Source organism: Elephas maximus, chromosome 26 (assembly GCF_024166365.1).
Source record: "Elephas maximus indicus isolate mEleMax1 chromosome 26, mEleMax1 primary haplotype, whole genome shotgun sequence".
NCBI lineage: Eukaryota > Metazoa > Chordata > Mammalia > Proboscidea > Elephantidae > Elephas > Elephas maximus.
The window spans coordinates 26,915,071-26,942,212 of record NC_064844.1 but is presented as its reverse complement, the minus strand read 5'-3'; positions in this window follow the sequence as shown (position 1 = coordinate 26,942,212).

Below are 27,142 nucleotides of genomic sequence, written 5' to 3'. Positions count from 1 at the left end.
TCTGACAGTCCAGTAGACTAGAAGTCCAAATTCAGGTGTCAGCTCTAGGGAAAGGCTTTCTCTATTGGCTATGGAGGAAGGCCCTTGTCATCAATCTTCCCCTGGACTAGGAGCTTCTGCAGACAGGAACCCCAGGTCCAGAGGATGCACTCTGCTCCTGGCACTGCTTTCTTGGTGGTGTGGTCCCCAATTCTCTGCTTGCTTCCCTTTCCTTTCATATCCAGTAAGATAAGAGGTGGTACAGGCCACACCCCAGGGAAACTCCCTGTACATTGGATCAGGGATGTGACCAGAACAAGGCTGTTACATCTCACCTTAATCCTCTTTAACCACAGGCAGACATTATGATTTGTAACACATAGGAAAATCACAAAATGGAGGACAACCACACAAAACTGGAAATAATGGCCTAACCAAGTTGACACATATTTTTGGGAGACACAATTCAATCCTTAACATTCCACGCTTTGGCCCCCCAAAATTCATGTCCTTACTACATGTAAGACATATTCATCCCATTATATCATAGCAAAAGCCTTAGATCAACTCCAAGTCCAAAATCCAAAAATTCCTCTTCATCTGTGAAATCTAGAATACAAATTATCTGCTTCCAAAGGTACAGTGGCAGAACATGCACAAGCTAGACATTTCCATTACAAACGGGAGAAACTGCAGGGAAAGAAGGGTTAACAGGCACCAAGTAAGTCAGCAGAACACATTACATTAGCCCTCAAGGCTTGAAAATAATCCTCTGTTCTCTGAGACAATTTACACAGTAGCCCTGCCCTCCAGACTGTAGGTATTGACCACACTCTCCAGGTTCTGAATGGCGGCCCCTCAGCCCTGGGCTTCAGCTCTACCTTCCAGGCCCACTGGGATTGCAACTCTGCTACCTCAGCTTTAGGTATACCGTTATCCTAGTCCATCTGAGTAGCGACTCTACCCTTAGAAACACCAGAGGCCACGGCTCCACCCTTTGAAACCCCAGAGGTTGAGGCTATACCTTGTGAGACTTTCGCAGCTCGGCTTCCTCTGTTCCTTGTCTCTTTAGCTTCTGCTTTGTGGTTCTTTGGTTTCTCAGCCCCTCATGCTTCACACCCACATCTGCCCTGCTGGGCCAAGTGTTCCAAGCTCTGTAGCTCCACCGATAGGTGCCTGGAGGCACCCTACTCCACCAGTAAACTTCGGCTGAAAGGCACTTAGCTCTCTTGTTCAGTGGGTCAGGAAGCCTAGCTCCACCAGTAAGTGCTCAGAGGCACCCCACTCTACTAGGAAGCCTCCTGCTCACAGGCACTCATCTCTCTCACTCTGAGGGTCAGCTCCAGCGCTATCTGGCGTTGGTCTCCTGGTTCTGCTGCTACCGGTCCCCTGCAGCTGTTTCTCACCATCTGTGCCTTCTCTGGTGTTAACAATTCTCCTCGCTGCCTTCTGAGTCTTCTATCCATTCACAGTTTCAAAACTGCTTCCACACTTCAGGTAACTGTTAGAGCAGCACCCCACTCTTTCAGTACCAAATTCTGTCTTAGTCATCTAGTGCTGGTATAACAGAAATACCACAACTGGATGGCTTTAACAAAGAGAAATTTATTTTTTCACAGCCTAGTAGGCTAGAAGTCCAAATTCAGGGGGTCAGCTCCAAGGAAAGGCTTTCTACATTGGCTGTGGAGGAAGGTCCTTGTCCTCAATCATTCCCTTGACTAGGAGCTTCTCTACACAAGAACCCTGAGTCCAAAGGACACGCTCTGCTCTCAGCACTGCTTTCTGGGTGGTATGAGGTCACCAACTCTCTGCTTGCTTCCTTTTTTTTTTTAATCTCTTGTGAGATAAAAGGTGGTGCAGGCGACACCGCAGAGAAAATCCCTTTACATCGGATCAGGGACGTGACCTGAGCAAGGGTGTTACATCCCACCCTAATCCTCTTTAATCACAGGCAGAGATTATGATTTATAACAAGTAGGAAAATGACAAAATGGAGGACAACCACACAATACTGGCAGTCATGGCCTAACCAAGTTGACACATATTTTTGGGGGACACAATTCGATCCATAACAAATGTGCTCTTAGATTTTAAATGGAATTAACATTAAACTCTCTTGGGTTATGGAGTACTTCTTTTATTCTGGATTTCACTGTTACTGAATATTAATTAAAAACCTCTCTTTTGAAATATCGTAAACTGGTTAGAATATATTTAAAATGCCAATTGAGAACAACAAAGGTGCTACAGACCTGGGTTGAGAGGCACTATTAAAAATAATCATCAACCAGCACCTTCTGGGAGCAGAGGAAATGGCTCCAGCCCTGAGGAGCAACTGGAAGGAAAGGTTACAGATGGGACTTGGGAGTCTGAAGTCAGGGTCCAGTGCAGTTTCTGCCATTTAGTAGCTGAATGATACTTAAACTCACTAAGAATCCATTTCCTTACTAGTAAAACGAGGGAAAACAATAACCTCATGGGGTCGCTGTAAGAATTACTGGAAAATAAACGTGTGCAAACTGTTTTGCATAGCACCTGGGGCACAGGAAACACTACAGACGTAAAGGCATTGAAATTAGTCTGCCTTGCTATGCATCAAGATTCCGCCACTTAGCCAGCTGTGAGATGTGGGCAAATATCTTAGTTATGTAGTGCTGCTATAACAGAAATACCCAAGTAGATGGCTTTATCAAACAGAAACTTATTCTCTCAAGGTCTAGGAAAGTCCCAGTTCAGGCACCAGCTGTCAGCGATGGCTTTCTCTGTCAATTCTGGAGGAAGGTCCTTGTCATCGACCTTCCCCTGGTCTAGGAGCTTCTCAACACAGGGAACCAAGGTCCAAAGGACAGGCTCTGCTCCCAGCACTTCTTGGTGGTAGGAGGTCCCTCTCCTCTCTGATCAATTCTCTCTTTTATATCTCTAAAGAGAATGACTCAAGATACAAACTAATCCTATAGATTGAGTCCTGCCTCATTAACATAACTGCCTCTAATCCTACCTCATTAACATCATAGAGGTTAGGGTTTATAGCACATAGGATAATCACATCAGATCACAGAATGGTGGACAACCACACAATACCGGGAATCATGGCCTAGCCAAGTTGACACACATTTTGGGGGGACACAATTCAATCCATAACAGCAGGTTAACCTTTATGTACTTTCTTCCATTCATTTCTACATTTTTCTCCAGCTCTTCCCGGGCCCTCTATTGTGATCCCTGTCAAAGCAGTCAGTGGTGGTAACTGGGTACCACCTAGTTGTGCCAGACTCAGTATGGTGGAGGCTGTGGTAGTTGTGGTCCATTAGTCCTTTGGACTAATCTTCCCCTTGTGTCTTTGGTTTTCTTCATTCTCACTTGCTCCAGATGGGATGAGACCAGTGGAGTATCTTAGATGACTGCTCACAAGCTTTGAAGACCTGAGATGCTACTTACAAAAGTAGAATGTACATTTTCTTTATAAACTATGATATGCCAGTTGAACTTGATGTTCCCTGAGATCATGATCCCCACAGCTGAATCATATGGTATTTCTGTTTCTAGCTTTCTAAGGAAGCAGCATATCATTTTCCAAAATGGTTGGATCATTTCGCATTCCCACCAGCAGTGCATGAGAATTCTAATCTCCCCGCAGCCTCTCCATCATTCGTTATTTTCTGTATTTTTTTTTTTTTCATTCGTGCCATTACTGTCAGGGTGAGATGGTATCTCATTGTGGTTTTGATTTGCATTTCTCCAGTGGCTAGTAATGGCAAGCATTTCCTCATGTATCTGTTAGTTGTTTGAATGTCTTCTTTGACGAAGCGTCTGTTTATATCCTTTGCCCATTTTTTTAGTTGGCTTATTTGTCTTTTTGTTGTAGAGGTGTTGGATTTTCCTGTACATTTTAGAGATTAGAACTTTGTCAGATTTGTCATAGCCAAAGTTTTTATTCCCACCCCGTAGGTTCTCTTTTTATTCTTTCGGTGAAGTCTTTTGATGAGCATAAGTGTTTAATTTTTAGGAGATCCCAGTTATCTGCTTTATCTTCTGACGTTTCTGTATTGTTAGTTATGGTTTATATCCCGTTAATGGTGTGTATTAGGGCCTCTAGTGTTGACCCTGTTTTTTCTGCTATGATCTTTATTGTTTTTGGTTTTATATTTAGGTCTTTGATCCATTTCAAATTGGTATTTGTGTATGATGTGAGATATGGGTCCTGTTTCTTTTTTTTTGCAGATGGACATCCAGTTTTTCTAGCACCATTTGTTAAAAAGACTGTCTTTTCCCCATCTGATGGATTTTGGGTCTTTGTCGTAGATCAACTGACCATAGGTGGATGGATTTACATGCGGGTTCTCAATTCTGTTCCATTGGTCAATGTGTCTGTCATTGTACAGAGTACCAGGCTGTTTTGACTACGGTCAGGTAGTAAGGATCCTCCTACTTTATTCTTCTTGAATCCACCCACTTCAATAGTGCTTTTCATATCTGGGGCCTCTTCCCTTTCTATATAAAGATTAGTTTTCCATTTTGCTTAAGAACACTGTTGGTGTTTGGATCAGGATTGCACTGTATTTGTAGATTGCTTTGGGTAGAACTGACATTTTCACAATGTTAAGTCTACCCATCCATGAGCATAGTATGTTTTTCCATTTATGTACGTTTCTTTCAGTAGTGTTTTGTAGTTTTCTTTGTATAGGAATTTTACACCCCTGGCTAGATTTATTCCTAAGTATTTGTATTGTTTCCCTGGTTCCCTTTCCGTAGTTCTCTTTATTGTTGTATAGGAATCCAGTTGTTTTTTGTATGTTTATCTTGTATCTTGTGATTCTGCTGAGTCTTTCTATTAGTTACAGTTGTTTTCTTATGGACTCTTGTGGGTCTTCTACGTGTAGTATCACATCATCCACAAATAGGGACAGTTTAATTCTTCCTTACCAATTTGGTTGGCCTTTATTTCTTTTTCTTATTTCTCTAGCTAGGACTTCCACACAATGTTAAATTGGAGTGGTGATAAAGGGCATCCTCGTCTTGTTCCTGTTCTCGAGGGGAATGATTTCGGCCTCTCTTCATTAAGAATGATGTAGGCTTTGATAAAGAACAGAGGAATCTGTGAAACATTTCATAACATGGAGGAACCTGGAAGGCATCATGCTGAGTGAAATTAGTCAGTTGCAAAAGGACAAACATTGTATAAGACCACTATTATAAGAACTTGAGAAATAGTTTAAACTGAGAAGAAAACATTCTTTCGTGGTTACGAGAGGGGAGAGGGAGGAAGGGTGGGAGACAGGCATTCAGTAATTAGATAGTAGATAAGAACTACTTTAGGTGAAGGGAAAGACAGCACACTATACAGGGGAGGTCAGCACAATTGGACTAAACCAAAAGCAAAGAAGTTTCCTGCATAAACTGAATGCTTCAAAGGCCAGTGTAGCAGGGGCAGCGGTCTAGGGACCATGGTTTCAGGGGACATCTATGTCAATTAGCATAATAAAATCTATTAAGAAAACATTCTGCATCCCAGTTGGAAGAGTGGCGTCTGGGGTCTTAAATGCTAGCAAGCAGCCATCTAAGGTGCATCAGTTGGTCTCAACCCACCTGGATCAAAGGAGAATGAAGAACACCAAGGACACAAGGCGATTACGAGCCCAAGAGACAGAAAGGGCCACATGAACCAGAGACTACATCATCCTGAGTCCAGAAGAACTAGATGGTGCCCGGCCACAACCGATGACTGCCCTGACAGGGAACACAACAGAGAACCCCTGAGGGAGCAGGAGAGCAGTGGGATGCATCCCAAATTCTCATAAGACCAGACTTAATGGTCTGACTGAGACTGGTAGGACCCCAGTGGTCATGGCCCCCAGGCCTTCTGTTGGCCTAGGACAGGAACCATTCCCGAAGCCAACTCTTCAGTCATGGATTGGACTGGACAATGTGTTGGAGAGGAATGCTGGTGAGGAGTGAGCTTCTTGGATCAGGTGGACACTTGAGACTATGTTGGCATCTCCTGCCTGGAGGAGAGATGAGAGGGTGGAGTGGGTTAGAAGCTGGTGAAATGGACATGAAAAGAGAGAGTGGAGGGAGGGAGCGGGCTGTCTCATTAGGGAGAGAGTAATTGGGAGTGTGTATATGGATTTTTGTGTGAGAGACTGACTTGATTTGTAAACTTTCACTTAAAGCACAATAAAAATTATATATAAAAAAAGAATGATGTTGGCTGTTGGTTATGTATTAACTAAAAAAAAACACACACACAAAAAAACCCATTGCCGTCAAGTTGATTCCGACTATAGCAGCCGTATAGGACAGAGTAGAAATGCCCCATAAGGTTTCCAAGAAGCACGTGGTGGATTTGAACTGCTGATTTTTTGGTTAGCAGCTGTAGCTTTTAACCACTACACCGCCAGGGTTTCCTTGTTGGTTTCGTATAGACGTCCCATATTTTGTTGAAGAATTTCACTTCTATACCTATTTTATTGAGACTTTTTATCAGTAATGGGTGTTGGGCTTTGTCAAATGCCTTTTCTGTGTTGATTGAGATGATTATGTGATTCGCTTATTTATGTGGTGGATTATGTTGATTGATTTTCTAATGTTGAACCACCCTTGCATACCTGGCATGAATCCCACTTGGTCATGGTGTATTATTTTTTTGATGTTGAATTCTATTGGCTAGAATTTTGTTGAAAATTTTTGCATCTATATTCACGAGAGATATTTGTCTGTAATTTTCTTTTTTTGTGTGCTGACTTTTTCTGGTTTTGGCATGAAAGTAAGGAAGTATCCCTCCCATTTCTATGTTCTGAAATAGTTTGAGCAGTACTGATGTAAGCTCTTCTCTGAATGTTTGGTAGAATTCTCCAGTGAAGCCATCTGGCCAGGGCTTTTTTTTTTTTTTTTTTTAATTCCTTTTCAATTTCTTCTCATGTTATGGGTCTGTTCAGATTTTCAACTTCATTTTTTGTTAGTTTGGGTAGGTACTGTCTTTCTAGAAATTTGTTCATTTTCTCTATGTTTTCAAATTTGTTGGAGTATAGTTTTTCATAGTACTGTTAAGATCCTTTTTATTTGTTGGGTCTGTTGTAATGGCCCTCATTTCATTTCTTATTTGGGCTATTTGCTTCTTCTTCTGTTTTTCTTTTGTCTGTTTGTCCAATGGTTTGTCGATTTTGTTAATCCTTTCAAAGAACCAATTTTTGGTTTTGTTGATTCTGTTGTTTTTCTATTCTTTATTTTTTTAAAATTTCTGTTCTGATCTTTATTACTTCCTTTCTTCTAGTGGCTGCGGACTTCTTTTGCTGTTCTCTTTCTATTTGTTTGAGTTGTGTAGCTAATGTTATGATTTTGTCCCTTTTGTCTTTGTTAATGTATACATCTATTGCTGTAAAGTGACTTCTGAGCACTGCCTTTGCTGTGATCCAAAGGCTTTGGTACGATATGTTTTCATTCCCGTTTGATTCTAGGAATTTTTTGATTCCATCTTTGACAGCTTCTATTACCCAGTGGTTTTTAAGCAAGACATTACTAAGTTTCCATGTATTTTATTTTTTTCCTTGCTCTTCCTGTTAATAATTTCTACTTTTACGGTATTGTGATCAGAAAAGATGCTTCGTATTGTCTCAGTGTTCTGGAGTTTGTTGAGGGTTGCTTTGCAGCCAAAGATGTGGTACACTCTGGAAAACATTCCATGTAATTTGGAAAAGAATGTATACTTTGCTGCTGTTGTGTGTTCTGTGTATGTCTGGGAGCTCACATTGGTTGTTTGTGGCCTTTAGATTTTCTGTATCTCTGTTGAGTTTTTTTTCCTAGATGTTATAACCTTTATGGAGAGTGGCTGAAGTCTCCTACTGCTATTGTGGAACTATCAATTTCTCTTTTCAGAACTGTTAGAGTTTCTTTTATGTATTTTGGAACCCTGTCATTGGGTGTGTAGATATTTATTATGGTTATGTGTTCATAACGAATTGTCCCTTTAATCGTTGTATAATGCCCTTCTTTGTCTTTTACGGTGGATTTTGTTTTAAAGTCTATTTTATCTGAGATTAGTTTTGTCACTCCTGCTCTTTTTTGGTAGCTGTTTGCGTGATATATTTTTTTCCATTCTTTGATTTTTAATAAATTTATGTCTTTGTTTCTAAGGTGTGCTTCTTGTAGACAGCATATTGATGGGTCCTGTTTTTTTTTTAATACATTCTGTCACTGTCTCTTTATCAGTGCATTTAAGACATTTCCATTCAGTGTATTTATTGATAGGTGTGAGTTTTTTGCTGTCATTTTGTAGTGCTTTTTTTGTGGTGCTGTTGTTTTCTTTGTTCCTCTCACTTTCCTGTGCTGAATTCTTTTTGTTCCTGGATTTTTTTTTTTCTCTTCATTGGTTTTTGTAGATTTTTTGTTTCCTGAGACTTTATGTTTTTCTTCTTTATTTTGATGAGTAGGTTTGTTAACTTTCTTTGTGGTTACCTTGAAATTTATCCTATCTTCTTAAGTTTAAACCGGCCTTTTTCTACTTGATAGCTCCTTGACTTCCTCTCCATTTGGAAGTTCTATACCTATACCATTTATTCCCTCTTTTATTGTTCTGATGTTGTTGTCATTTACAGATTGATCCTTCTGGTTCCCTGTTGTAAATTTTTTAGTTTTGTTTTATCCTTGAGAGTTCATTATCTAGATTGGTCTCTGGCTGACGCTGCCTTATTTGCTAGGTTCAGGTTGCTGTCTGATGTTGTTGGTTCTCTAACTGAAGGACTCCTTTTAGCAATTCTTGCAAGTTTGGTTTTGTTTCACATATTCACTTAATTTCTGTTTGTCTGGAAATGTTCTAATTTCGCCATCATATTTGAGCAAGAGTTTTGCAGGATTTGTTATTCTTCATTGGCAGTTTTTTTCTTTCAAGATTTTATATATGTCATCCCATTGTCTTCTTTTTTTTTTTTAATAACTTTTATTAAGCTTCAAGTGAACGTTTACAAATCCAATCAGTCTGTCACATATAAGTTTACATACATCTCACTCCCTACTCCCACTTGCTCTCCCCCTCTTGACCCATTGCCTTCTTGCCTGCCTGGTTTATGTCGAGTAATCAGAGCTTAGTCTTATTGTTTCCCCTTTGCATGTAACTTTTTGTTTTTCTTGAGCTGGTCTCAGCATTCTTTCTTTGTCTTTGGTTTTAGCAAGTGTGATTATGATATGTGATTATGATATTTTTATTGTTCCATTTCATTTTTGACAACTTCTAATTTTTCTGGATTCATACTTCATACATTCCACATTCTTTTCATTAATGGATATTTGCAGCTGTTTCTTCTCATTTTGGTTGTGCCACTTCAGCAAATGAAGACTCCAAAAGCTTGACTTCATCCACATCATTAAGGTTGACTCTACTTTGAGGACACAGCTCTTCTCCAGTCATGTTTTGAGTGCCTTCCAACCAGAGGGGCTCATCTTCTGACACTAAATCAATGTTCCACTGCTATTCATAAGGTTTTCACTGGCCAATTTTTTTCAGAAGTAGACCGCCAAGTCCTTCTAGTCTGTCTTAGTCTGGAAGCTCCACTGAAACCTGTCCACCATGGTTGACCCTGCTGGTATGTGGAATACCAGTGACATAGCTTCCAACATCACAGCAACACACAAGCTGCCACAGCACGACAAACTGATAGACATTGGTGGTGAAGAAAGGGTAGGACGAGAAATATGGAGAAGATAAATGGGAAGAAAAAAGAACATTCTAGGTGGAAGCAACAATGCGAGCAAAGGCACACAGGTGTTAAAACATGGGGCATATATGGAGACAAAATAGTTCAGTCGATCTGAATAGACACTGTGTATTTTTTTCTCATAATTTCTTTTACTGAGATATAATTCACATACTATAAAATTCACTCTTTTAAAGTATGCAAGTTAGTGGTTTTTAGCACATTTACAAAGTTGTACAACACCACTGTATACTTTCAGAACATTTTCATCACCTCAGAAAGAAACCCTGTACTCATTAGCCATCTCTCCTCATAACTCCTTATCCCCAACCTTTGGCAACCACTAATCTACTTTCTGTCTATATGGATTTGCCTATTCTGGACATTTAATATTAATGGTATCATATAATATGTGGCCTTTTGTGCCTGGCTTCTTTTACTTAGCATAAAATCTCCTAGGTCATCCATATTGTAGCACATATCAGCGCTTCATTCTATTTTTATGAATGAATATTATTACATTGTGTGGATATACTACCTTTTTTTTATCCATTTGCCAACCGATGGACATTTGGGTTGTTCCCACTATTTGGCTATTATGAATACTGGCCCATAAGATACATGAAACATAACAATCTATATTGATAGTTGTGCTATTTTCAAACAATATATTTCAGTCAAATACTTGTGAAATGGTTTCTATTGCCAAGTGGTATTTTACATTCTCCTCTTGATTCTTAAAAAAGTTTATTTCTCCAAGACCAAGAAATGCCACTATGCTTTCCTTTATGTTTCATTTACTCACCACATATTAACTGCACACATATCGTGAGCCACGCATATGGGTGTATTGTGCTTATGACCATTCAGTATTCATCTCCATCCCCTCTCTGCAGCATTAGACCACCTTCTCTCCCTCATAGCTTCTTCCTCCCCTGCTTTTTCTTACTGCCCTTTCCTAGTTCTATGTCATTTTAATCTCCTTCATGGGATTCCCTTCTTATCTTCTCACAAATTTGGTTTACCCTATGGTTCCTTGGGGACCACAACAAGAATACCACATCCCTTCCTCTGGTGCCCATCCTGGGCCATCTCACCTACTGCCATAGTCTCCTAGATTGGGTGCCCCAGAGTGCAACCAGAGGTAAGGATGTAAATGCAAGTAGCTTATTTGGGAGATGACCCCAGAAGGCACCAGTAGGGAGTGAGGAAGTGAGACAGGGAAGCCAACAATAGGTGTATTAATAAGCAGGCTGCTAGTGTGAGCACCTGGACCTCAAACTCACTAGAGCGCACCTCAGAGTTGTCCCACCTGAGGGCAAGAGGAACCAAGGTAGTTTTATCCACTGGATTCTGCTAGTCATGAGGAAGGGCTGCTCCTGGGGGTGTTAACTCCCTGGCACTTCTACCCTGCCCCCCAGGCTGTCTGGCCTGCCCACCCAGTGGGCTCTGTTGGGAGTCTTCAAGCAAAGGTACTTGGAGTTGGAAGCCCTTGGGAAAGCATGCACATGAATGCTGAGTATGGAGGGGATTCTAGCAGGGCACCTGCTACCTTTCTGCCTATAGCTTCAACTGCATCTTACAAATCTGTATCTTGATCTGTTTATGTAACCACCTGAATGTCCCACAGAAAGATCACAAACTCAAGTGTCCCTAACTGAATTCACCTTTTCCTTGGAATCTGTTCTTCTTCAATTATTTCTAACCTTAGCGTTGTTGTTGTGTGCCACTGAGTCAATTCTGACTCACAGCAACCCTATGGAACAGAGTAGGGCTGCTTCATAGGGTTTCCTAGGCTGTAATCTTTATGGAAGCAGATTGCCAGGTCTTTTCTACCCATGGAGAAGCTGGTGGGTTAGAATTGTCGACCTTTCAATTAGCAGCCTAGTGCTTAATCACTGTGCAACCAGGGCTCCTTTATAGGGTATAGTTTAAAAAAAAAAAAAGAAAGAAAACCCATTGCTGTCGAGTCAATTCTGACTCATAGCAGCCCTATAGGACAGAGTAGAACTGCCCCATAAGGTTTCCAAGGAGCACCTGGTGGATTCAAACTGCCAACCTTTTGGTTAGTAGTCATCCAAGACAGACACTTCTTGGTTAGACTAACTCCTTTTCCCTTGTTCCCCAAATCTAGTTGGTGACCAAGTCCTACAGTTTCATCTCTATCATGTTTCCTGTTATATTCCCTTTCTTCTTTTCCACTACTGTCTTAGTTAAGCATTTTGTCAGCTCTTACCCAACCTACTGAGATAATGATCTAAGCAGTTTTCTTGCCTCAGATCTTCTCTAACATGCTCTCCAGTGTGCCGTAATAGAGATAGTTCTAAAATGCAGAATTGATCGTCTGATCCCCTGACCCTAAGATCTTGCAATGGCTAATCAATGCCTCCACTGTGAAAACATTTTAGTATGATGTGTAAGGTGCCCTCCTTATTGTGCCCTTCCTGCTACCCTCCACTTCCCGTACACCTAGCACTTCTGGAAGTTCCCATGTGTTTTTCTCATGTGATACCTGTCTCCCCCTTTTCCACTTGGTAAACACTTCCAAGACTCATTCAATTCAACCGTTTCCTCTGTGAGGCCTTTCCTGTCCACTTCAGGTCACAGGGGAATAATTATTCCTTTCTTTGTGCTCCAGATACGTTCCTTCCATAGCTCCAGTGGCACTTTCTTATGCAGCTATCTCTTACTAGACTGTAAACCTCTTGAGAGCAGGGACCACACCTAATTCAACCCTATATCCCTTGCAGAGTGCCTAGCACATTGTTAGTGTTCCACTGACATGGTTGGGTGTTAGAGATTTGGAAGTCATGGCATACGGTGGAAAATGAAACTTTGGGAAGGGATGAAATTGCTCTGTGGGAAGACCATTGGGAGGAACTACACTGAGTGAGGCCCTATCGTGCTAAAACCCATTAAAAACCCATTGCCGCCAAGTCAATTCCAACTCAAAGCGACCTTATATGACAGAGTAGAACTGCCCCATAGTGTTTTCTAGGCTGCAGTCTTTATGGAAGCAGACTGCTGTATCTTCCTTCAGAAGAGCAGCTGGTGGGGTTGAACCGCCAACCTTTTAATTAGCAGCCAAGTGCTTAACAACTGCATGACCAGGGCTCCTTCTACTGTGCTGAATGAGGCAGGATTCTAATCGAGTTTGACCCTAGAGCCTCTGCACTTCCCACTTCATCATGTGAGGACAGGAGAGGACCTATTCTACTGGCAATTAGAATTTAGTCATTTGTTGACTCTGGTGAGAGAGCTGTCAGGAGAATACAACTAATTGCCAGACTGCAATTAGTTGAGGAGGTAAATGGGAGGTGAGAAAAGGACATAGAGAGTACACTGAAGGTTCTCAGACCTTTAGATGGCAAGGACGAATATTTTACAAAAAATTGGAGACTGAGAATGGGCAACTTCTTGTCTTACAAACTTAAAAGAAGAAGGCAAGCTCCCCACCCCCCCGCCCTACACCTACAATCTACTATTTACATTAAGTTTAAGAAGAGAATAGAGGTATTGGTGGTTCAGTGGTGGAATTCTCATCTTCCATGCAGGAGACCCCTTTTGATTCCTGGCCAATGCATCTTTGCAGAGCCAACACATGCCTGTCAGTGGAGGCTTGTGGGTTGCTATGGTGCTGAACAGGCTTCAGCGGAGCTTTCTGACTAAGACGGACAAGGGAGAAGAGACTAATCTAATCCTGAAAATCAGCCAGTGAAAACCCTATGGATCACAATGTTCTGATCCACAATCATGGGAATGGCCCAGAACTGGGCAACTTTTCATCCTGTTGTGCATGGGGACCCCATGAGTCAGGGACAACTCAGTGGCAGCTAACAACAACAAAAATGAAGGTAGACTATAGGAATAAAGACCAAACTTTCTATTAACGAATATGTATTTTTCTTAATATTCTCATTTGCTGCAGATTGGATAAGAATTGTCATGGATGGACATTAATACTTAAACTTGTATTTGGGAGCTAATGGTATAGATTACATTAAAAAACAGAAGCTAAGAGAAAGAGACTAAGGACAGGGACAAGGAAGGGTCATTGCCTGCTTGTCCTTGTTATGTGCTGTTGTTGTTAGGTGTCATCCAGTTGGTTCCGACTTATGGTGACCCTATGTACAATAGAATGAAACATTACCCAGTCCTGCACCATCCTCACAGTCATGGCTATGTTTGAGCCCATTTTTGCAGCCACTATGTCATTCCGTCTCATTGAGGGTCTTCCTCTTATTCGCTGACCCTCTACCTTACCAAGCATGATGTCCTTCTCCAGGGACTGGTCCCTCCTGATAACGTGTCCAAAGTATGTGAGAAGAGATCCCTCAATCCTCGCTTCCAAGGAGCACTATGGCTCTACTTATTTCAAGACAAACTTATTCTTTCTTCTGGCAGTCCATGGTATATTATATAATCTTTGCCAACATCATAATTCAGCCAAACCAAATGTACTGCCATTGAGTCGATTCCAACTCATAATGACCCTATAGCGACCGCATAGGACAGAGTAGAACTGCCCCATAGAGTTTCCAAGGAACACCTGGTGGATTTGAACTGTCAATCCTTTGGTTAGCAGCCGTAGCACTTAGCCACTACACCACCAGGGTTTCCTCATAATTCAAAGACATCAATTATTTGGTCTTCCTTATTCATCGTCAGCTTTCCCATGCATATGAGGCAATTGAGAATACCATGGCTTGGGTCAGGCACACCTTAGTCCTCAAAATGACATCTTTGCTTTTTAACACTTTAAAGAGGTCTTTTGCAGCAGATTTGCCGAATGCAATATGCTGTTTGATTTCTTGACTGCCGCTACCATGGGCGTTGATTGTGGATCCAAGTAAAATGGAATCCTTGGCCACTTCATTATTTTCTCTGTTTATTACAATGTTGTTTATTGGTCCAGTTGTATTTTTGTTTTCTTTATGTTGAGGTGCAATCCATACTGAAGGTTGTAGTCTTTGATCTTTTTCAGTAAGTGCTTCAAATTCTCTTTGCTTTCAGTAAACAAGGCTGTGTCATCTCCATAATGTAGGTTGTTAATGAGCCTTCTACCAATCCAGATACTGCATTCTTCGTCATATAGTCCTGCTCCTCAGATTATTTGCTCAACATACAAATTGAATAAGTATGGTGAAAGAATACGACCCTGACACACACCTTTTCTGATTTTAAACCATGCAGTGTCCCTTGTTCTGTTCGAATGACTGCCTCTTGGTCTATGCACAGGTTCTGCGTGAGCACAGTTAAGTGTTCTGGAATTACCACTCTACGCAATCTTATCCATAATTTGTTATGATCCACACAGTCAAATGCCTTTGCATAGTCAATAAAACACAGGTAAACATCTTTCTGGTATTCTCTGCTTTCAGCCAGGATCCATCTGACATCAGCAATGATATCCCTTATTCTACATCCTCTTCTGAATTTGGCTTGAATTTCTGGCAGTTCCCTGTTTATGAACTGCTGCAATTATTTTTGAATTGTCTTCAGCAAAATTTTACTTGCATGTGATATTAATGATATTTTTCAATAATTTCTGCATTCTGTTGGATCACCTTTCTTTGGAATGGGCACTAATATGGATCTTTTCCAGTCGGTTGGCCAGGTAGCTGTCTTCCAAATTTCTGGGCATACATGAGTGAGCACCTCCAGCACTGCATCCATTTGTGAAAACATCTCAATTGGTAGTCCCTCAATTCCAGGTAGTCCATCAATTTGCCAATGCCTTCAGTGCAGCTTGGACTTCTTCCTTCAATACCATTGGTTCTTGACCATAGTTAGACCAGGGACAGGGACAAGGGAGGATCATTGCCTGCCTGTCCTTATTGGTTAGGATGTAATATTGTGTACTAGGAGGAGTCAAGTATCTCTTCACATTTCTGGCACACAATACTTATAATAAAATGTTTGTTTTTAGAATTCAATATTTTATTTAGAACTTACTGTGGAGACAGGTTCCTACACTTGTAAGGATTGTTATCAAAGCCTTTTATATCTGTAAACTTTGCACACATACACACATAATAAAATGATAGTATTACACAACTAGATGCATAATTTAATGAAGATAAGCATATGTAATATTAATACACAGAGATGTGTGTAATTAGACTACGTCTATCCACTACACCATGTTTCTTTCATGTTTTTCATCTCTGAAAAGCCTGAATAATAATTTTTACTGTATCCTAAATATCTAGCACAGTTCTGAAGGTCATAAGTTCCTGTTTGTGCTATTAGCTTGTTTTCTGATTGGTGCTAATTTTCTCTAAGAGAATGGAGAGCCGGTGACCGTTTCACCCTAGAGTGAAATGAAGATGCTCAGTTTTACGGAAACTCCCTTTTGCTTATGAAATTTCCTCGCTAAAATTACTACTTTGCTTCTTCCTAAAAATGTAGCTAAGGTTTGTAATACAGATTCTAACTCCAGTCAATTAGAAAGGTTTTCTTGGAGGACTAAATAAATGTATTTTGAAAGGGGATTAATCACCCTCCTTTGCTGTCAAAGAGATTTCTAAATTCAAACTTTAGGTTTTCCCCTAATAGGTATGTGAAATACTGAGTGAGAACCAAAAACGATAAAGCTTTGGCCTATAATGGAAGAGGATTAGCCTGACTAAAATCGTATGCTGAGTAGTTTAAGCTTCTGTTTCAGAGAAATTTACGTATATTCATAGCCTGGTGCTGATGATGAGTTCTGTTGAAATGCTTTTTCAAACATTAAAATTAAAGATGGTTTGGTTCCTCTAAATTATTATAGTCTCAAAAATGGAGAATATTAAAACCGTGGTGTTGAAAGGATTTTTTTTTTTTTAATTGCCACATCTGTACTGTCTTAGCATTACTATGACACTCAAAATACTTTGGTAATGTTTTGAGATATGTAAATAAAACAATATAAAGAGCCTAAATTTAAGCAAAAATAGAGATCTATATAGGGACACATGCGGTTTACAGGCAGGATTTGGGTTATGGCATTACATTGTACTTTCTATTATTAATAGCTATGTGTGGCAGCCAACTTTTTTTTTTTTTAATGACTGTTGTTATTTTCTGTGGATTTGTGTCCTTTTCACTTGTTTCTTGATGCTCTATTTTGGGATCCTGTGGATAGACATCTCAGAGCCTCTTTCAGTTGTGACTACTGGGCTTAACCTGAATCTTACAAACAAACCATTTGTTGTATGACTTGAAAATTACTCCTGGAATGATTGTTCTTTCATGAAAATCAGGAATGGTTTAATCAGCAATCACTTAATACTGCTCCAATATTACAAAATTGAGAGAGAGATCATTTTTACAGTTAAGTCTGATTATAGTCTGTGTAGTCTAATGAGTACAAAAAACTCACAATTTCATATCCTTAAAACTTGGATAGAAAATAAATACCTTGGAAAAATCCAAAAGTGAGACCAAACCAAAAGACAACTAAGCACTTCAGTTGTGACTTTAGATTATACTGAATTGACACAATGTTTTGAAATGAAAAAATTCATTTTCTTTTCCTTCTAATAGATATAGTATTAGACATCTGATGAAGAGAGAACAATCAACATGAAATGAATATTCTGCTTAAAACTTGGAAATAAAATAATTTCAAAGGTGCCTGGTTTTACTTTCCGTAAAGACTTACCTGGCTGGAGTCCCTGGGTGGTGCAAACAGTTAATGTGCTCTGCTGCTAATTGGAAGGTTGGAGGTTCAAGTCCACCCAAAGTCACCATGGAAGAAAGGCCTGGAGATCTACCTCCAAAAAATCAAAATAAAAGTAAAACTAAAAGAGGCATGCAGTTGAATCTGCTTGTATGGCCCTGGGCAAGTTACTTAATCTCTCTATGCCTCAGTTTTCTTATATTTAATGTTGGGGGATAATAATACAGTATCTCTCTCATAGAGCTATGAGCATTAAATAAACAAGTGTATGTAAAGTACTTAGAACTAGATAAGTGTTTGCTTAGATAATATCGGTTCTTACTATGCTACTGGAAAGTGAAAGATTTGACTTTTATAACTGGTGTTGCCATGAATTAGATTTGACCTGAATCACTCTGAACATCAGTTTCCTTAACTATAAAATGAAGGGTAGTGGACTAAATTAGGCGGAATCACTTTTTTTTTTTTAGGTAAAACTTAGTCACATGCACAGATCATAGGTGTATAATTCTATTAGTTCTGACAAATGTAATCACCTGGGTGACCGACACCCCAATCATATATAGATCATTTTCATCACCCTCAAAAATTCTTTCATGATTCCTATTATTCAAGAAACTGGTGCTTGGTCACCTAATTTGACCCTTCCAGTAGCTGCTGAAGTCAATTCTGACTCATGGCAGCCTCATCTGTCGCAGAGCAGAACTGCTGTCCATAGGGTTTCCACGGCTGTCATGTTTTGGAAGCAGATCACCAGGCCTTTTTCCAAGCCATCTTTGGGTGGATTTGAACCTCCAACCTTTCAGTTAGTAGCCTAGCACTTAACTGTTTGCTCCACCCAGGGACTTCTGATTTGATCCTGCAAGATGCAAAGAAAAAAAAAATTATTGTAGACAGAATTTTTAAAACAAAAATTCAAAACGTATGTACATAAAAATATACATATATACACTATAGGTATTCTTATCTCTTTGAGTGGATTGAAATTCCTTGTTAGAGAGTCATTCCTTTGGATCATGAGTCTTTTAAGGTTTTCAAAGCCCTTAGAGAAAGACTGATAAAAATCATGACAAAATTAGTAAAGAAGTGAAAGGAATTTTCTTTGGGACAAGGTTAGTGTTGGAGAAATGAGTCAGGGTATATGGGAATGCCCTCTTCCCCTGCTTTGAGAGGAGAATGGATGTAATTCTAAGGAATTGGGAAGTGAAAGTATCAGAAAACCCAAGGAGAGAAGCAGCCTTTTCTTCTGTTGCCACCTTGACCTGAGGAAAGTAGTCTGACCACTGATCTGGTGAAAGAAGTTGGGCAGATTTACAGGAAATCTGGATTCCTGAGACTATTTTTAGGGAAGAGCAAAAGTCTGACTCTGGACTGCTGAAACAAACAATTTAATTTTCACTTCACTATTGAAAGGAATGGTGGAGAGACTTGGAAAGGATGTAGTGTGGGCCTCTTTATGTTCTGTGCAGCTATTAAAGGAACAAAACCCAACAAAACCAAACCCATTGCCGATGAGTTGATTCCAACTCATAGTAACCGTATAGGACAGAGTAAAACTGCCCCACGTCGTTTCCGAAGAGCGCCTGGTAGATTTGAACTGCTGACCTTTTGGTTAACAGCCATAGCTCTTAACCAGCATGCCACCAGGGTTTCCAAAGGAACAAAGGGCAAGGTATTTTAGTTTCAGGCTTGTGGAGGGGCAAAAAGTAGGGGGAAAGCAGGGATTTAAAATCTAAATTGCTTAATTCATAATTTGTCCGAGGTTGGTCTGCTTTACCAATCTTTTTTACTGTTACCTTCGGGACCTTACAAAATAACCATTATATGATTACTGATGTTGCCGTTGAATCTGGTTATACGGTTTTTGCTAATGTACGTGTCAGTGTCTATTACAGTAGTTTCAGCCCTAACTGCATATTAGAATCACTTGGAGAGATTTAAAGAACGCCGGTGCCAAGGTCAGATCCCAGATTAATCATATCAGAATCTCTGGAGGTGGGATTCAGGTACCACCATTGTTTAGAAAATCTTTCTAGATGATTCTGATGTGTAGTTAAAGGTAGAACCACTGACTTAATGTATCATCTCTCTCAGGGAAAGAGTCTTTATTTTAGCATATTGTTGTTTTTAGATGCTGTTGAGTCAGTTCTGACTCATAGTAACCCTATGTACAACAGAATGAAACACTGCTCGGTCCTGCGCCGTCCTTACAATCATTATGTTTGAGCCCATTGTTGTAGCCACTGTGTCAATCCATCTTGTTGAGGGTCTTCCTCTTTTTTGCTGACCCTCTACTTTACCAAGCCTGATGTCCTTCTCCTGGGACTGGTCACTCTTGATAATATGTCCAAAGTACATGAGATGAAGTCTTGCCATCCTGGCTTCTAAGAAGCATTCTGGCTGTACTTCTTCCAGGACAGGTTTGTTCGTTTGTTCTTCTGGCAGTCCATGGTATATTCAATATTCTTTGCCAACACCATAATTCAAATGCATCAATTCTTCAGTTTTCCTTATTCATTGTCCAACTTTTGCATGCATATGAGGCTACTGAAAACAGCATCACTTGGGTCAGGCACACCTTAATCCTTTAAGTGGTATCTCTGCTTTTTAACACTTTAAAGAGGTCTTTTACAGCAGATTTGCCCAATGTCATGTGTTGTTTGGTTTCTTGACTGCTGCTTCCACAGGCGTCCACTGTGGATCCAAATAAAATGAAATCCTTGACAACTTCAGTCTATTATGATGTTGCTTATTGGTTCAGTTGTGTGGATTTTTGTTTTCTTTATGTTGAGGTGCAACCCATACTGAAGGCTATAGTCTTTGATCTCCATCAGTAAGTGCTTCAAGTCCTCTTTGCTTCCAACAAGCAAGGTTGTGTCGTCTGCATGTTGTAGGCTGTTAATGAGTCTTCCTCCAATCCTGGTGCCTCGTTCTTCTTCATATAGTCCAGCTTCCTGGATTATTTGCTCAGCATACAGATTGAATAGGTATGGTGAAAGGATACAATCCTGATACTCACCCTTCCTGACTTTAAACCATTTTAAACTGTTTCAGCATAGCAGTTCTGAAACGTTTGGTCTCAAGGCCCACTTATATTTATAACATTTATTCAGGACCATAAAGAGCTTTTTTTTTTTTTAATTTGGGTATGACTATTAGTATTTATTGTATTGAAAATTAAAATGGAGGACTTTAAAAATATTTAATTTTACATTTGTTTTAAAAAATAACAAAAACATTACATGTTAACTTAAATACACATTTTTTATGAAAAAGTTTTAACTATCTTTTTTGAACCAAAAAGAATTTAGTGTGAAGAGTGGCATTTTGTACATTAAAAAAATCTTTTTACGTCTTAATAGAAGACAACTGAATTCTCATATCTGCTTATGCATTTAATCTGTTGTGATATGTTATCTTGGTTGAAATATATGAAGAAAATTCAGCCACATACAGACATGTAGTTGAAAAAGGAAGAAATATTTTAATGACATTTTTAGATAATTATGAACATTCTTTTTTATTAAACCAAAACACAATGAATGATACTGTCTTAAAGGCTGCTTACAATGTGTAATCTGAAATCATATAAGTAAACTTTTTGACTCTATTACATTAAAATCCATTGGTGTCTCACATTTTGAATGGAGTTTTTCTCCATGAATGATTTTGTAATATTTTTCATTGTTATTTTGGAAATTATTGGCTCACTAATTTATACAGATATTCCAACTGTTGACATATTTCATTATATACTAGAAAAAGTCACATTTGTTAAAATCACCACTGATCTCATCAGAAAAGTTATTACATACTGGGGAACTGTCAAACTTATAGTAGCAGATACAAGCTTTCCAAACTTCCAATTTTTGTGAAAGCTCCAATTTTATCATTGGCAACAAATAATGTTGAAGAGATTAAAAACAAAACAAAACAAAACTCGTTGCTGTCAAGCTGATTCCTATTCATGGAGACCTGGCACAAATGGTTTGTGATCAGATGCTAACTGAAAGGTTGGTGGTTCAAACCACCCAGTGGCACTACAGAAGAAAGACCCGGCAAATCACTTCCATTAAGACCACAGCCAAGAAAACCCTGTGGAGCAGTTCTACTCTGTAACACATGGGATCACCAGGAGTTGAAGAGATAGGCCCATGTTACTCATTTTCAAACAAATGTTTTCCAGACACCCAAGTCTGAATAACCAGTTTATCAGTCAGGTGTTCTTTCCAATAAAAATGGAATTATATGAAAAGAGCAGAGAGTTCTCTGTACATCCCAAACACTTTCACAAATGCTTAATTCAAGGCAACAACTGTCCTAACAGTCTGCAGCAGAAGGGCTTTCTGGGTACTTCCCATTTTGTCATGCAGCATATTCAAAAGATACATCTCGATTTCTGCTTCAGTCAAAATGGAGTAACAAAGGCTGGATTTACGTACTCATCTTGAAACAAATATGGAACAATGTTTTTCAGATAGTGGAAAACAGGCATCACAGGAGAGTGACTTTTGAGTGAAGGGAAACAAATGAAATGAACCTGACGATTGCTCTAGCTTACTGCTTTGAGAGAGGTTCTAGGATGCAGTGCAGGTAGGGGGAATCCTGGCCGTCTTCCTGAGTTGAAAAGACAAAATTGAAAACATGAGGAGGCCATGGTGGCTAGAATTTATAGATCAGAGTATGGGAGAAAAGAGAGAGAGAGCGTAATGGACAGAGAGTTTGAAAGGTCAGCAAAAGTTTTTCCACAAGTCTACAGCTGAGTACTGATCAACACACAGATATGAGGAAACAACCTGAGGCTGAGGAGAGAACTACCAGAAAAGAGCAGGCATAACAAACCTTGGAGCAAATAGGGCCAGGAACATTTCATGTTTCCATCAGATACAATGGAAAAACCTCAAAAATATAAGGGGCAAAAGGTAGGATGCTCAGGAGATCATTGCCCTCATAGCGGGTCCAATAAACCCTAGATTATGGGATACCCTGCTCCAGCCCACCACAATGTAAAAGCAAGCTTCCAGATGATTAGACTGTTTTCAGTTCAACTGTGTCCGAGAACCAAGCTCAAAAACATTTAAAGGAATGCAAATATACAGCATCCAAAGAAGGTAAAATTCACAAATTATGGTATCTGATAAAAAATCACCAGTCATGCAAAGAAGCAGCAATATACAACCCACGATGATGAGAAAAATCAATCCACAGAAGTAGAAACGACACAGATAAAAAATATGCACGTGAGGACACTAATACAATTCTTAAAAAATATATTCTATAACTTCGAGAAGGAAGAAGAAAGGATGGATGTGTAAAGGAGGGATGTGGTATAAAGAAGACCAAAATCAAGCATCTGGGGATGGGAAAACAAACAAACAAAAACAAACAAACAACAATGTCCGAGTTAGAAAAAAATACACTGGAAGTAATTAACAGTAGTCACTGCAGAAGAAAGGAGTGAAATAGAGAGAAATAGAAAATACACAAAAAAATGGAAAAAGAAAGACAAAAAAAAAAAAAAAACAGAGCTCAGGCGAGCTGTGGGACAACTTCAAGCAGCCTAATACATGTGCAATTGGAGTCGCCAAAGGAGAAGCAGGGGGGATACAATGAATATTTACAGAAACAATGACTAAAAGTTTTCCAAACTGGATGAGGACTATAAACCCATTTGTCATGGATTGAATTGTGTTCCCCAAAAATATCGGTCAACTTGGTTAGGTCATGATTTCTAGTACAGTATGATTGTCTACCATTTTGTCATCTGATGTGATTTTCCTATTATGTTGCAATCCTATCACTATGATGTAATAATAAAATGGATTAGCGGCAGTTATATTGATCTAATCTACAAGAAAGCAGTGCCAGGAGCAAAGCATGTCCTTTGGACCTGAGGTTCCTGCTCTGAGATGCTCCTAGACCAAGGGAAGACTGATGCATCACAAAGACCTCCCTCCAGAGCCAACAGAAACAGAAATCCTTCCCCTGGAGCTGGCACCCTGAATTTGGACTTCTAGCCTACTGGACTGTGAGAGAATAAACTTCTCTTTGTTAAAGCAACCCACTTTTGATATTTCTGTTATAGCAGCACTAGATGACTAAGACACCACTGATGCAAGAAACTCAATGAACTCCAATCCCAAGAAACATAAAGAAGACATCAAGGCACATCATAATCAACTTGCTTAAAACCATTGAAAAAGAGAAAATCTTAAAAGCAGACTGAGGTTAAAAAATATAAAGACATATTACATGCAGAGAAACAAAGTTACAGACGGCAGCAAGTTTCTCCAAGGCAAGAAAGAAGACGCTGGAACAATATCTTTAAAGTCTTGGAAGAAATAAATCCAGTAACTTAGAATTCTATACTCAGTGAAACTACCTTTTAAAAAATGAAAGCAAAATAAAGACTTTTTCAGCGTACAAAACTGAAATTCATCACCACCGTACCTGCATTATAAGAAATGTTAAAGGGCATCCTTTGAGGAGAAGGAAAATGATACCAGAAAAACATACGGATGTACACAAAGAAAGAGTACCAGAAATGGTAAATATGTGGGTAAAAGGAAAAAAAAAAAGTTTTACTTAATGTAACAATCTCCTTGAAAGAAAATTGTTTAATACAAAGATAATCACAATGTTTTCTGGAATTTATAACATATGTATAAGTAAAATATGAAAAAGGAAATCAACATTCAATGTCCATGGAAGTAGCAGTCAAGAAATCAAATGAATTGCAATGGGCTAATCTGCTGCAAAATACCTCTTTAAAGTGTTAAAAGGCCAAGATGTCACTTTGAGAACTAAGGCACACCTGACCCAAGCCACAGTATTTTCAGTCGCCTCATATGCATTCGAAAGCTGGGCAATGAATAAGAAAGGTTGAAGAATAATTGATGGATTTGAATTTTGGTGTTGGCAAAGGATATTGAATATACCATGGACTGCCAGAAGAACAAACAAATCTGATTTAGAAGAAGTACAGCCAGAAAGCTTCTTAGAAGCGAAGACAGCGAGACTTTGTCTCACTTACTTTGGACATGATACCAGAAGGAACCAATCCCTGGAGAAGGACATCATGCTTGGTGAAGTAGAGAGTCAGCAAAAAAGAGGAGGACCCTCCCCAAGGTATATTGACACTGTGGCTGCAACAATAGGCTCAAACATAGCAATGATGGTGAGGATGGTGCAGGACTGGGCAATGTTTTGTTCTTTTGGTGTTGCTATGAGTCTGAACTAACTCGATAGCACCTAACAACATCAGGAAAATATATGACAATAATGGCACAAAAGCTAAGAGAGAGGAAATAAAAGTATACTATCGTAAGGTTCTTATACTATATGTTAAGTGATACAATACTTTTGAAGGTAGACAGTGGTAAGTGTTAAAGATTTATAATCAAATCCTAAAGCAACCACTCAAAAGCAAAACAAAACAGAGGTGTAGCTAGTATTACAGATTGAATTGTGTTCCCCAAAATATGTGTTGTAGATCTTAACCTCTATACCTGTGGTTATAATCCCATTTGGGAATGGGTTTTCTTTCTTATATTAATCAGACAGTATTAGTATAGAGTGTGTCTTGAGTCCATCTCTTTTAAGATACAAAACGAGCAGATTAAGCAAGGAAGCAAAGAAGCAGAGATGGAGGAAGATGAATGCCATGACACATAAAAATCACCAAGGAGTTGGTGAGTAGAAGAAGACACAAGGACTTTCTTCCAGAGCCAACAGAGAAAGAAAGCCTTCCTCTGGAGCCAGTGCCCTAAATTTGGACTTCTAGCCTCCTAAACTATGAGAAAATAAATTTCTGTTTGTTAAAGCCACCCACTTGTGGTATTTCTGTTATGGCAGCACTAAATTACTAAAATAACTAATAAGCCAACAGAGGAGATAAAATGGAATAAAAGATAATCACTTAACTCAAGATAAGACAGAAAAAGTTAAAAGTGAACAACAAACAGATGGAATAAATAGAAAATAAATAGAATGATATGCTTAAACTTGACCATATCAATAATCACATTAATACAAATAATTTAAACACTCCATTTAAAAGCTAGAGATTATCTGATTGGATAAAGAAAAAGCTACCTATAAAAAACTCATTTTATTTGTAAATATGTTACCAATTGCCAGTCTGACACAAAGGGTCCTTGTCTTTTCTTGAGTAAGAATACATGAGAAAGACAAACTTTATCTTCAGCAAGCTTTATTTTGCTTGAGTCAAGCAAAAGGAGTCAGTGGGGGACTAATCCTCTCCAAAAGACTGACTCAAAAAGGGAAGAAAGGCTAGGGCTTATACGGGTTTGGTGGAGACAATAGAGTAATGAATATTTAGTGCGCTTCTTTCAAGGGGTGGGTACTGCTCAGATTGGTGGTGCATGCTAATTAGGTTGGGCACGATCTGGAATCCAAGATGGAACCCACTGATATTCAAGATAGAGTTCTCTCGGCAGCTCTTGGCATCACTTATTATGGGATATAGCGCAAGTCCACTGATCTTCAGCACTATGTCGCCATCTTCAGAAGGCTAAGGAAGGTTCAACAGCAGTCACACTTTGTTCTTCTGCACATGCGGAGCCTGTAAAGGAGGAAGGGACTAGAAAAAGATTAAGAGGGAAATGGTAATCATGGGTTGTTTCAACCTTATCTTGTGTTGACAGGGTGTGGTTCCTGTTTACTTTTAGATGGTAATCTTTTAACAGCTCTTCTGTTCCACCAGCACAGTTAACTCTATCTGTCTCAAATAAGCAAATAGTTAAAAGTAAAAGGATGAAAAAAAGATATTTCATCTACCATTAATCAAAAGAAAGCTGGAGCAGTTACAGTAATATCAGAAAAAAGATTTCACAGCAAAAAATATTACCAAAAATAAAGAGGGTCATTTCATAAGGATAAAAAGATCAATTTATTGCGAGAATATTACAATCATAATCATCTGTGCACTTAATAAGAGAGCTTAGAAATACATGATATAAAAACTGATAGAATTGAAAGGACACATAGGCAAATCCACTATTATAGTCAGAGATTTCAGTATCACTCTCTCAGCAAGTAATAGAACAAGTAGAAAACCAGTAAGTATGTGAAGACTCGGGTAACCCTGTTAACGTATTTAACCTAATTGACATATATAGAACACGTTCTCTTATGGAGTAGTTCTACTCTGTCTTACAGGGTCACTGTGAGTCAGAATTGACTTGACAGCAATGTTTTTTTTTTTTTTTTTTAAATGTGTATTAAGAAATTGAATTTGTAGTTAAAGACTTCCTAGAGAAAACAAAATAACAAAGAAACAAAAAACCCAGCGCAGGCCCAGATGTCTTTACTGGTGAATTGTACCAAATATTTAAGGGAGAACTACTGCCAGCTACACAAATTCTTTCAGCAAATTGAAGAGGAGGGAACATCGCCCAACTCATTCTAAAAGGTCAGCATTTCCTTAATACCCAAACCAGAAAAAGACATTACAAAAAAGATAACTAAACAAACTAATATGTGCAAGTACATAAAACAAAAATTCTTAAAAGTTTTAGCAAATTGAAACCAACAATATATAAAAAGTGGAGTTGGTTTTCAATTCCAGAAATGCAAGATTGGTTTAACATTTGAAAAGAAAGCAATGTAATTCACTATATATTAACCAATTAAAAAAGAAAAACCACACAATTGTCTCAACAGATACTGAAAAACATGTGAGAAGATCTAACAGCCATTCCTGATGAAAACTCTGAGCAAACTAGGAGTAGAAGGGAATTTGTTCAACTTGAGCCCTGCTGGCGTAGCTGTTAAATCACTTGGCTACTAACCA